Below are 13,165 nucleotides of genomic sequence, written 5' to 3'. Positions count from 1 at the left end.
GAACCTTATACAGCGCTTCCCTATACCCGTCGACCTCCGCAGGCACAAAGACATCACGGAGGCTATCACTTATCACCTGACCAAAGATATGGCTCCATCAACACTGTGCAAAACGAGGATTTAGGAAAACGATCAACACCTAGACAAACGCTACACAGTGCCGTCCCGCAACTATTTTTCTATTGTTGCACTACCTGCTCTGTACACGCAGCGTCGAGCAACGGTGGAGACGGAATTTCAAGCAGGACAACATTTTGCTGCAACAACAAAACGTGAGACATTTGTTGTTTTATGTTTATTTATTGTTATGAGAGAATCATGATCTCAATTCTAAGCCAAAAAATCGTGATTCTCATTTTATGCAAAATCGTGCAGCCCTAACATTAACACAAAACTATTGTTTCACCAGAGAAACACACATGAAGAGAGAGAGAGAGACAATAACAGCTACCAAACAGTCGTCATAATTCGTCACACAATGAGAAAAGGACAAATCAACAAGTAACAATGACTAATTAATATTAAAATCTGTAACATAATGTATTGTTTGGAGTTTAGTCTGATTGGTTTCAGATGACCTGCCATTATCCAATCACACGTCTGCTTACCTGCATCTTTTCTCTTTTTTCTAACCTGAGCACACCTGATGGCTTTGAACTTTTGTTGTCCATCTTCCATTGGTTTGAATTTTGCGCTGCAGTACAAACACAAATCCCCCAACCCGAGGATCAGCACAATTAACCTAACAGACCTACACCTTAGTTCACAGATTCACTTTGTCTAAGGTTGATTTCTGGGATTTCACACAACCCAGGATTCAGATCGTGAATCCATGATGGGCTTGGATTTACATCATTATAAATGAAATGTGCTCTACTTGGAAGCAGCCGGCCCCGCCCCTTTTGACGGGTTGTGTGAGACTTTAAATCATCAAACTGTAAATTATAAATTTAAATTGTTATTGATCCTTTACCCCGAGTCCTAAAGTGTAGATTTATTTTCTTACTCTTCTTATATTTATTGTTTGTTTACTTGCACCGCTGTAACTGCAGCCTCGTCGTCTCGTCTCTCTATATGCTGGACTGTCTGTAGCGGAGATGACAATAAAGTTTACTTTGACTTCAGCAGCGCGCAGGCGCACCGAGGGCTCTCGCGCTCACTTTATAGAATTTAGAAAAAACATCGGTGCAGATTATAAGTCTGTATCATAATATCTGTTTGTTGTTTTTATTTTGTTTTGCGAGTTGGTTATTAGATGCCGCTCCAGCCAGCCAGAGACTCCCCGCCGCCCCGCCCTCTCCTCCCTGTGCCGCCAGCAGCAGGCGCACCTCGCAAACGGAGGGCGCCCTTACTCCCAGCAAATGGCTGATAGAAAACCGATCGGTGCCTACGAATTTCCCAATATGCGCTGGCATGACGTCGGGGAAGCATGGGTACGACCGATTATTTTATTTTTTTCTTGCCCGTGATGCCCCCCCCACCACGATGCATTCTATTGGTTTGCACACTTACACACACCCAGCTGTGGTTTCCTGTTTTGCTGGACTCTGGAGAGCCCCGCCTTTAACGCTCTTCTCTCACAGAGAGCAACAGAAAACTTGGAAAAACTCCAGATTGACTGAACTCAGTTCAAAGTTACCTTGACACCTTTAGATGTGAGACGTAGTGATGGTCCGCTTGAAGCTGACGCTCCGGTGCGTGTGTCAGAAAGATCAACGCGCTGCTTCAGAAGCACCGTGTCGAGGCTTGATTCGTTTGGCCAGAGTCACGTGATCAGTGACGTCTGAAGCTTCGTTTAGAACGTACCTTTTTTTAAATCGAACTTTATTGAAACACAATGAGTATACAACATACAAACAGATGAAGTTTACAAAAGAACAGAACATGAACATACAGAACCAGGAGTAAAAAAATGATGATATGAGGAGGCGAAAAAAATCAACATATTGTAACGTGCAGTGGAGATGAAGCCAGCCGCGGAGGTGTGCAGGTGGATAGCGAATGAGCAACAGCTTCTGACTTTCCAAAAAGTACTCATTTATTTACAATATCAAAAATAAAAGTGCTACCTCTACCACACATTACTAAAGAGCACACTAGTCCGCGTACACACGGGAGCATCCATTACAGGAGGAGTGCGAAGAAGAACAAAAAGGGGGTGACACCAGTCGTGAGACAGGAGGCGCCGCCATGTGGTGATACACTGCATTACAATAGCAACTGTTACAATATAAATATTGTTCTGAGAGGCTTTTTGTTGGTTGAGTCTGAAATTGATTGTATGTACAATTCATATCCTTATAAAAAGGCAGAAATATGGTGTTTTATTAATAAACTTACATTTATGGATATAAAATAGCTAAAAGTATTAACATGCCTCAGAGAAATCACTAATAACACTAAGGGCTGGACGGATTTGATTTGCATTCTTCAAGAAGAGTGTGGTGTCATCAGCTAGCTGGCTGATGATGAGCTCCTTATCAGCTGTGCTGATTCCTTGTATAACAGGTCAAATCTCGGGGTGGAGTCTTAATCATTTTAATTGAGCTATTGCCATTCGTGTACAAGGTTTTGATAGCTTTACAGAAAAATGCCAAATTTTTCCAAAGAGTGGAAAATAAATTGATGTTCAATTGTATCAAAAGCCTTTTAAAAATCCAGGAAGAGAATGAAGCTATAGTCAGATACCAAATCAGAGTAATCAAGTAGATCTAAAACCAGTCTCATGTTCTTAGAAAGGTGTCTGTTTCTCATAAAGCCTGATTGTGTCTCATCCATAATTGTGTCCAAGAACTCTTTCATTCTGTTAGCAAGTACTAAAGCCATAATCTCATAGTCATCATTGAGCAGACAGATGGGTCTCCAATTATCAATAAGAAGTAAGTCTTTGTTTGGCTTTGGAATAAGTGTTATGAGACCCTGAGTAAGAGTAGGAGGGAGGATGTTATTCTCTACACTTCCTATGAAAAGCTGCAGTAAGAACGGAGCCAGGAGATTAGAAAATGATTCATAAAACTCTGCAGTTAAACCATCTGTGCCGGGAGATTTGTTGGCCTTAAGTGCAGAAATAGGATTACAAACGTCCTCCACAGTCAGAGGGCTGTCACAGTGACTTCTATCTTCCACAACAATAGTTTTTAGGTTTTTAATATTATTGAGAAACAGCGTTGAGACATATATATATATATATATATATATTCTACTTTTCTAAATGATTGACTATTTCAATGGAGAACCTAAATGACACGGACCCGTGTTTGTTATTACATATCTCTATTTTGAATGTGACAAGTCTATCATTGCCTGTTATTCATAGGTATTAACAGAGTTTTTGGCCTTTTTTCCTCTATAACAGTTAATTGACTCTTTACAGTGGCCTGCTATGGTTAATAATAACATGTTCAGTCATGAGTGAAATCAAAGCTTTTCTTCACTTTAGCATTTAACATTCCCAACAATATAATGTGATACCTTAATTAAAACACAGCTAATAAAACACAATTTTCTTAATGCAAACATCAGTGACTCAACATTAGCAACCAAAGGGTTCAGTCTGCAGCTCACACTCATGTGAAGCTACAGCCTCCCCCTTTAGTCTCTGTCATCCTTCTGCTCCTGCACAAACAAAGCAAGACAAAACCTCCACCCTTCTTCTACAGGCTGGGTGAATTGTTGTGGACATTCTCTAATCCTAAAAGTCGGCACCGTTTTTGTCTCAGTATCAAGTCAGTTAAACTTTTAGTCGTCAGTCCATCACAGTCCAGTCACATGCATACATCCACACACATTCATACCAGATATTGCTGATAATGGAGTCTCACGCGCAGCCTATTCGAGCCTCCATCACCAGCAAGATGACGTCATCATTTTAAAGGAAAACAGCTCCTTGTTTTTGGACTGGATTGACTCGCTGCAATCCTTTTAGGCTCAGGACTTCTCATGTGATCAATGTCACATATAAGTGAATTTCTCCCAAGCCCATTATAATCATGGAGAAAAACACTTTGCCACTGTTTCCAGTAAGAATATTTTATAGCGCTTTAAAGTTCAACCTCTCAGGTCTGGATTAAAGAGCTGATTTGTTAAATCGGGAACTCACAAAATACCAAAATATCACCACCGGTGGATCACACCTCTCAGATGTTCTTATCTCAGTGCACTGTAACAAAAGCACAAACAAACGCAACCAATAAAACACTAATAAAGTAACAAATACTGGGGCCCATTGCAAACATGTCCAAGCATAAAACCATCTTTCTCTCTCTTAGAGAAAGAAAACAATCCAAACCTCACTGATAAAATCAACGTAGTGTCAAGCAAAACCCAAAAATAACCAAAACTTCACCAGAAAGTTTTCCTCCCTCCCGGGACAATATTGTGCAGGAATACAGGCACCGTAACTCCTTTTGCACTGACAAAAACATGTTGGATTTACTTGATTCAATAGTGGACACTGGTTGCACACAAAGGTTTTGCTTTGGCAGAAACTTAAACAACTGAGTTAAATCAACACAACCTTTTCATATTCAGTAAACCTGCATGTTGTGTTCATAAAACACGATTGAAACATGTTCAGATGGAGTAAGTTGAGCTCCTGGAACATTTTAATCCTTCAATTGAAATTGAATGGGTCTACAACAACTACCATCCTCCTATCTCTATCCTGGTTGCAGCAGGGCTGGGAAATAACCCTGAAGTGATGGGTTACCAGGCAGGGTACACCCTGGACAGCTCACCAGTCTATCAGATAGAAACACACAGCCGTTTACATTCATGGATAATTTAGCCCAGGACCTTCTTACTGTGGAGCAACAGCACTAACCAGCATGCCAACAATGGAGGAAATACAGGAAAGCTATGATTTCCTGTATTTGAGGCAGAATTATTTTGTTCTTGCCCTTGACAGGTTAATCCACAATAAATAGCAACAGCATGCATGTGGTGTGTGTGTCGTTGTCTGCCTCTTATAACTCCAGTGATTTTCCTGTAGTTTGAAATCTTATGCGGTGTTGACACAATAATTTGTTGTAAACCAGGAAATTCCCAACTGTGGTAGAAAGCACAGCTTAGCCTTAGCAAATGTTCAAAGAAAAGTCGTCACTTCCTGATTTCTGCTTCACTGATAAATATTGTCACACTGGGGTTTTTGCAAATGATATCAGTGAGCACTGTGTGGCAGCTGGAGTCAGACAACTGAAGCTCCCACAATCAAGACCACAAACAGCTTTCAAAGGAGATTTGAAGCTTTTCTGGCAGCAAGCTTCATGATTTATGGGACTGGAACTGGAACAGAAACTACCTGATCACCAATGGTGAGCTGGCATGGAATTATTTTTATGACATTTTATCAAAGTTATAAATAAGCATGCCCATTAACACATAGTGAGTGAGCATGTTGTCTTCCCACGCAGTGAACAGCGGATGCTAATGTTTCTGTCACTTTTTACAGAGTCAAACTCAAAGTAAGGTCAGTGCTTCCACGCTTTAAACGCTGCACGCTCACACTCTCTCCACACTCGATAGATTATCCATTGTTCATCTGCACACAGCTGCGGTTTTAGTAACGCAGTAACGCAGTGTGCTTACGGGAAAGTAACAGTAATCGAATTACCTTTTTTGCAATAGTAATCCCTCACTTTACTCGTTTCTTGAAAAAAGTAATGGGATTACTGCCCATCTCTGGTTGGAGCTGTGCACTTGTGGGTTCAACCTTGTGTACACGTTTATCTTTGCTGTGTGTACTTGTACCTCTGAGTGGAAGCTGAACTCTTGAGTTCGAGTATCGAAGCATCAGCTGTGACGTTAAAGTCCAAACAGCTCGTTCATTTGACGTGCAAATGAACGAAGGTAACGCCGTTTTCATGTGGATGTGTCACTGAGACACTTTCCACATCCACAGCTCACAAAATGGGAAAACTATAGAAGTATAACAATGAAGAAGTTACTATGTTACGGGTCCCAAGGATGAAGACCTCGATGACAAATATGTTACCTGTAAAAGCAGGTGAAGAGCAGAGTAAGGAAGACACGATGCGTCTCTGCTTTCCTCCAGAACGTGTCTGAGTCTGATTTATTTCACACAAATAAATGCTATAAAACACTAAACATGAGCTTTCAATATACTGTTCAGCTGGTTCCTCATTCACATCAATTACATTTACTTATTTCACAACATCAGTGAAATATACTCTTTTTAACTGGTTCAGTTTCTCAAGTTCACATTTCTTTCCATAACAGCTACATCCTTTTATCATATCAATAAACACATCACATTGTCTTCTGCAGTGTCTTACTGGCTAAACAGTTCTATTCAATAACAGCATTGGTAAATACATTACATTTGTTCCCTCCAGTAATTTACTGGCAAAATCACTATTTAGTGCATCATGAAACACAGCTTGTTGAATCAACCCATGAATGCCTCTGTTAGCTACACAGAGTTGCTCAGAGTGCTTGTGTTACACTAGCTAATCTACTCAGTCACTTTAACAGAACTATTAACATTCACATCTCACAGAACTGATTTGATTGGAGCATTACAACACGTTTGCACAGAGCATAGGAGCGCACTGACTCTGCTTCACGAGCGCTCCACCTAACGAGCGGGCTCGCGGTGCGGTCGCGCGGGACACTCCTCTGGTTTTCTCCCGTGTTTACATATAAATAACTTTGGCGGACCGCCTTAACTCTCCCATTCACATTACGTGGGTAACCATGGTGACAATAAACAACATTTTCGGTGCGAGCACCGTGTACCGACCTGTAAAAGCAGGTGAAGAGCAGAGTAAGGAAGACACGATGCGTCTCTGCTTTCCTCCAGAACGTGTCTGAGGAAGCAGCGGAAGGTGGGCTCCACTTACTGCTCCCCGAAACCCCGGAGCAAGCACCAAAGTTCCGCCCTCACTGCTTTCTAACATAAAATGAATCCCTGTTACATGGATTTTCTATCCTCTTAAAGAAACTGAAAATAAATACATATAGCAATGAAAAATGTCCCGTTACATGAGTGTTTTACACAAAATAATATTCATGTGGTCATTCCCTCACAGGGGTGCCACAACTACACTGCTGTTTTGACAGAGACACAGTGTGTTTATCTAACTTGGCTGAAGCCAAAGTTCTCCAGACAAATTCAGTCTGTTTCTGCCAAGTGTGAACTCACTGGATGAGCGCCAGATACACAGAATCAAAAAGGGATAAATTACTTTTCTTATGTCATGTTCCCGTCACAAACTGGCTCAAGGAGAGGGGAAGCAGGAGTCCACAGATGAAATGTTCCTATAAATAAAGTGGAATTTATTCAAACTTTACCAAAACTTCAACACATCAAATACAAGCAGTTCAGCAGGGAGTGGATGTGTGTTGCATGTGCCAGGTGGATGCAGAGAGAGGCCAGGGCCACGTTCAAACCTGAACACGCTGCACAGTGTTTTCTTCCATTTGTTAGGGATGAATGAAATGCTTCCTTGAAAGGATGTGTGCAGTCACCAGTGGGCGTGGAAGCATGTGCGCCCTCATTTGGTGGGTGTGCAAGAAAAGTCATCCTGTCACACAGCAATGCCTACATAAATCACACCACTCTGCTTAAAATAATAATGTTTAGTGAAGCAGGTGAAGCAAAGGGCTGCTTTTAATAGGCTGGGAGACCCAGGTGTGCTGCTTTAGCTGCTGAGCCTCTTATGACAGAACAGCGGAGAGTGGTAAGAAGGGAGGAGGGGGTCTGGCTGTGTTTGTGAACGATAGATGGTGTAACTCTGGGCATTTCTCTATCAAAAAGACGCTATGCTGTAAGGACATTGAGCTGCTAGCGGTTAGCATGAGACCGTACTATCTACCACGAGAGTTTACACACGTGATTATGATAGCTGTGTATGTCCCGCCCTCTGCTAACGCTGCAGCAGCCTGTGAGGTCCTGCACACTGTAACCAGCAGACTCCAAACACAGCACCCTCAGGCCCTTTTCCTGATCTCTGGGGACTTTAAAGATGATGTAACCATTTAATTATGGTTACATAATTAATTATGTAATTAATTATGCAAAATGCAAAACGCTCAGCTGTGTCTCCAATCAAAGCTCTGTAACTTCAGAGGTGATGTTCATATGTTGACTAATGGTTTTCTTTCATTTTTGATGTACTGCAGAATATTTGTATAAAATCCAGGCCAGGAAAATCTCCTTCATGTGTTTCTGTGTTTTGTCTTCAGCTACGTTGACACAAAGGCCTCTGCTGTGACGCTCACACCTTTGATAAAGTCTGGAGAGTGTCAGCTTCCTGTTTATAGATACAAAAATATGTAATGTTGTGAACTCTGGCCGCAGCGGCGCAAGAAAAAGGAGAATTACGGGAAGCACTCACAACAGGTAAAATCAAAATAACAAAGTAAAGTAGGATAAAATAAAAACAACAAAAGAACAACACAATATACTTCCCCGTACTGTTACTGCTAACCTCTGTTAACCTAGTAACTCTTACCTTCTAACTGACAGCTGGTCAATAAACGAGCTCCATAAACGCTCCATATTCACCTTTACATGGAATATAAAGGGAAAAGAAGAAACACAGTGCTGTGTCAGCGTTAGACATATAGATATATCCTTGCTTTTAATACATTTGAAGGTGGGTGGGAGAGGTGCTTCTCCGCGTAGTCTACGGTCTCTTTGGGATCGGTAAAGCTTTTCCTCACATCACCATGGGTCACTAACAGCTTTGCAGGGTATAGCAGTCTGTACCTGACGCCGGTCATCCCACGTAGTCTTCCTCTCATATTTGCAAATGCGGCTCTGCGTTTCCAACAGAGGGAGGGAAATCTGGGAGGATGTTTATTTTAAAAACCCTTATACATCAGGTTCTTGTTCTCTGCAGCTTTCAGCAGAATTTCCTCACCAATGTGGTAGTAGTGCAATCTCAAGATGATGGGCCGAGGAAGATGACTTTGTTTGGGACGCTGGCGATTCACTCTATGTGCTCGATCGATGAGTGGCTTCTCCTCGAGAGATAGCGCCTCCGCCAACAGGTGTGAACCAACTCAGTCATCTTGGGTCCCTCTGTGCCTTCTGGTATTCCTGCAGTTCTTAAATTATTCCTCCTGGAGTGCCTCAAGAGCTCCACATCTCTCATCTAACTTCTTTACCTCCGCAGACAAACACTCCACAGTGGCCTGGAGAGTGGCGATGGTGTCAGAGTGGTTCGAGGCACAGTCCTGCAGTTCAGTCAAAGTGTTATCATGCCTGGCCACGTCGCTTTTTATGTCCGAGGGCTGGATGCTCTGGTTCAAGGATGATATCTCGCCTCCTATGGTGGTAGAAATCTCTAATATGCAAGTGTCCAGTGCTAGTTAGTTAGTTCTAGTGGTTAGTGGGGCTTTATTTGATGATTCTAGTGTGTGTTACATTGTTGTCATATTGTTGAGTCGCAGAGCTGTACAGTGTTACAGTTTCTGTAGAGTCTGGTATAAGGAACTCAGATCCCTCTGTGAATAATGTTCACTGAAACTGATCTGTAGTTAATGAACTAGTCAGGATTTACACTAGAGAATGTTTCTGCCATTACATGGCCTGTATTTGTAGAGCGCTTTACTCGTCCCTAAGGACCCCAAAGTGCTTTTTTGCCCAAGGACACAACGACCGAGACTGTCCAAGCCGGGGCTCGAACCGGCAACCTTCCGATTACAAGACGAGCTGCCAACTCTTGAGCCACGATCGGCCCACATATTGTTGTCTTTTGTTGCAGACACCAAGTGTTGAGATCCTGTCTCAACCTCCTACATTCTTCCAGCAGGTTACACATTATTTTTTGTATTTGGAATCAAATATATGTGTCAGTTGGGCCTAGTGCAGGGGTCAGCAACCTTTAACACCCAAAGAGCCTTTTGGACCCGGTTTCCACGCAAAGGGTCAGGGTTCGGGAAAACACTGGGAGCCGCAAATACTTTGTGACATCTAAAATGAAGATAACACTGTGTATATTGTTTTTACCTTTATGCTTTGTGTGAACAACTACAGTGTGTTGCTTATGAAATCCATGAAGTGCTACAGAGAAAATTACATTTGATTTATGTAATGAACACATTTTGAGCTCTTAAAGAAATATAACAAAGGAAAGCTGAACTACAATGATCCATGTAGCAAACACAAACTGTTATATCGCCTTTGGGCTTTTGGAGCCTTGACCTGACTTTTAAAAAATAATTGGAAAAAAAGCTCTATGCTGCTACAAAATGAAAAATAGATATTTGCAAAATTCTGCCCAAGTATGTATTTTACCTGGTTACTGCGTGTGGTGGGCGTGGTCTGCAGCGCCGCTGCAGGGGAGGCGGACGCACCTGAGCGGCACCCGCAATCACGCCTTAACGTCTGTGCTCTCTCTGCTGTTGTTGGTGTGTGTCGGGCTGTGAGCTGCAAAGCTACAGCCGGCTGTGTGCGCACAGCAACCGTGTGTGTAAAGTGGTCAAATAAAGAGATGCTGAAAAGCGCGTTCATGGAAACATCGTCGGGTCTGCCGTGATATGTTTACAACGGGACTTCTGCTCCTGAACCTCTGCGCACAGCGTCTGCAGGTCGGGGCTGTACGAAGTCACTTTATCTCTACAGGACTGTAAGCTGTCGTCTGTGAGGCGTGAGCGTGTTTGTTTGAACACAGTTCACGGTGGAGAACAGCTGCTGACATAATGTGGATCCAAGATCCATAACTGGCCTACCTGGGGCTGAAAGTCTCCATAAATGCAGGCGTTTCGGCGGCTACACCGGCTTCCACCAGTGTGACGCTTATTTTGAGAAAATAATAGAATATAAATGTATTTTTCTATTTCAATATCACAATAATCTTCCAATGTAGAACTACAAGTTAAAAAAGAAGTAACATAAATCAAATCCACTTCAGCTAAATACTTCTCATTTATTTCCATCTTACATGCTGTGACTGCAGCCATTCCCACATCTCTGTGAATGGGACTCATGGACATGGATCAGTGGTTGTTGATCAATGGTCCTGAGAATCTGCATAATTAAGATGAAGGAACGGAGCTCCCAGCCCATCGTTCCTGCAGCTGCTTTCAGTCTTTATGCAAATGTCCTGTTTGTAAGACTGAAACCTGCAGCTGAGACTGAAGACGTCACCTGATGATGACGACACGTTTCTCCCACAAAACGCTGCGTCCAGATGAACAGAAGCAACAGACTCACTTTCCTGGATGATTGAGATGCATCAAGACTTCATTGTGTGTTACTTCTCATTCAGCACAGACACATTATTCCTGTTAGGTCATGTCAGCTGTCACTCAGTACAAGCACAACTGTGAACAACACAAACTTCTCTTCAATGTGTCACAGAAACACTAAGTGTGAGAGCCTGTATGACACACAGGACAGACTGTAAGCTCTGCTGGCTGCACAGCACTTTGTAGCAGTTTTCCAACATGTCCTCCACCCGTGATGTCAGTGGTGGGACCCCAGTCACAGCACTCAGCACCACCTCCTTTAAATGGATTTTATAGCAGTTCCTCCCGTTACTCGGTGCAACGCTTCTTAAATGTGTTTTTGCAGGATAAAACACAGCAGGTGGTGTAGAGAGGACGTCAGCTGACGGAGCAGAGGGAGGCAGACTGTGGATAAATGACAGAGTGAGAGGAGAGCAACCATGACAGAAGCACAGGTGTGGCAGATAGAAGTGGCTTTATAGACACTTATTGTCAGTCCTCGTGCATGCTGTGGAAATAAGTGTCTGTGTCATGAGGTGACATGTGAGCTTATCTTTGGTCAATAAAGCTGAACGACCAGTTTTCACTTTGCTTGTTACGCTTGTTTAGTGACGTCTGGGTTTCTGTGGAGCCCGAATTTTGATGAGTTCTGGTGAAATCATCTGAGATCATCTGAGCATCGGTGAAGAGTCAGCAGAGAAAGTGTGGGACAGAAGTTTGCTTTGGACACATGGACTGAAATCAAAAAGTAACAAACAGGATTTCCAATGGACAGTATGGAGAAGTGAAAGTACACAAAGGCTGTGCTGGAACACGTGTGTTACACTTTTTGACAGCTGAGAACAAAACACAATATTTTGCATCATCTCTACAGTGTCTCTTCTTTCCTCTGCTGTTGTGCTTTTAGCTCCAAACTGTTTCAAATGGTTTGTCAGCAAGCTGACCTCTGACCTCTGCAGTACTAACTCCTGACCCGTACAAAGAGCGGGCGTTTCTGACCTTTGACCTGCAGCTGTATGTCTCTCAGTCTCAGTTCTTCTGAGTTGCTCAATGATAAGTTATTGTAGTAACAACTAAGTCCATGGTCATTATTTGTTAATAGTAGCTTAAAGCTTCTGCACCAATCATGGAGCAGCAGGTTTAGAGCATGTGGATCTACAAAAGTAAGTCCCAGTAAGATGGGCTGAGCCTTACATACTAGAAGAAACATGTCATTCCCAGCAGATGAAGCGCCCTTTAAAGCAGGATCTCACTTTAAACCTAAAGAACTTGCTATGAGCATGCAGTGCATTCATGGTTATTATTCATACGATTGTGGGTCGCTAATAAAGTGCAACTATCACATTACATTTTATTATTAAATTGTTGTTAACAATCCCTTCACTTCTGCTTATCTAATTCATGGTTGCAGGATGGCTGACAGCTTCCATTAGGCAGGAGGTAACGTCCATTCTGGCCACAGTGCAACCCACAATGTGTAACTGACACTATTATATTGCATTATGTCACATTGTTACATCTTTTTAATAAATGATGACAGTCAGCTGAATTTGCTGCCCCCTTGGTGGAGGACATCAGGATCTGCTGCTCCATCACAAACACCACAGAAGAAGAACAACACTGGATCAGATTATCTGGACGTGTTTGACAGGGACAGTGTTCATGTTCATGGACATCAGGACAAAAACAGACGATGGAAACCTGCCAGATTTGAGCTAAACTGCTCGTTTCCATGTGTAGTCCCTGGGAGGTCACATGACCAACAAAGACACAAGCTGTGTCCCAAAACGTCGGCTGCATCCTCCGGAGGCCGCATTTGAAGGCCGATGACGTCACAGCCAGGCGACGAAGTCTGTCCCGATTCCTCGACTCCTTCAAATGCGTCCTTCATTCCCCGAGTTTGAAGGATGGGTCGGGTGTGTCCTTCGTGGCCCACCATATCCCAGAATTCATAGCGCGGCCCAGCCAA

The 13,165-nt window shown here is 42.7% G+C and overlaps 1 protein-coding gene across 1 annotated transcript in view; it reads right to left on the bottom strand.

The window, feature by feature from the left end:
* Positions 1-13,165, bottom strand: part of LOC146546156 (phospholipase D1-like) — a 102,314-nt gene that overhangs the window by 12,230 nt on the left and 76,919 nt on the right. The gene's annotated exons all lie outside the window — the stretch shown is intronic.

The sequence above is a fragment of the Mchenga conophoros genome, unplaced genomic scaffold, assembly GCF_057382185.1.
Source record: "Mchenga conophoros isolate Kocher_MC1m ecotype Shallow Benthic unplaced genomic scaffold, M_conophoros_male_GT1.1 unmapped_scaffold_6, whole genome shotgun sequence".
Lineage (NCBI taxonomy): Eukaryota > Metazoa > Chordata > Actinopteri > Cichliformes > Cichlidae > Mchenga > Mchenga conophoros.
The sequence above is the reverse complement of the archived record's forward strand: the minus strand, read 5'-3'. Positions and strand labels throughout refer to the sequence as shown.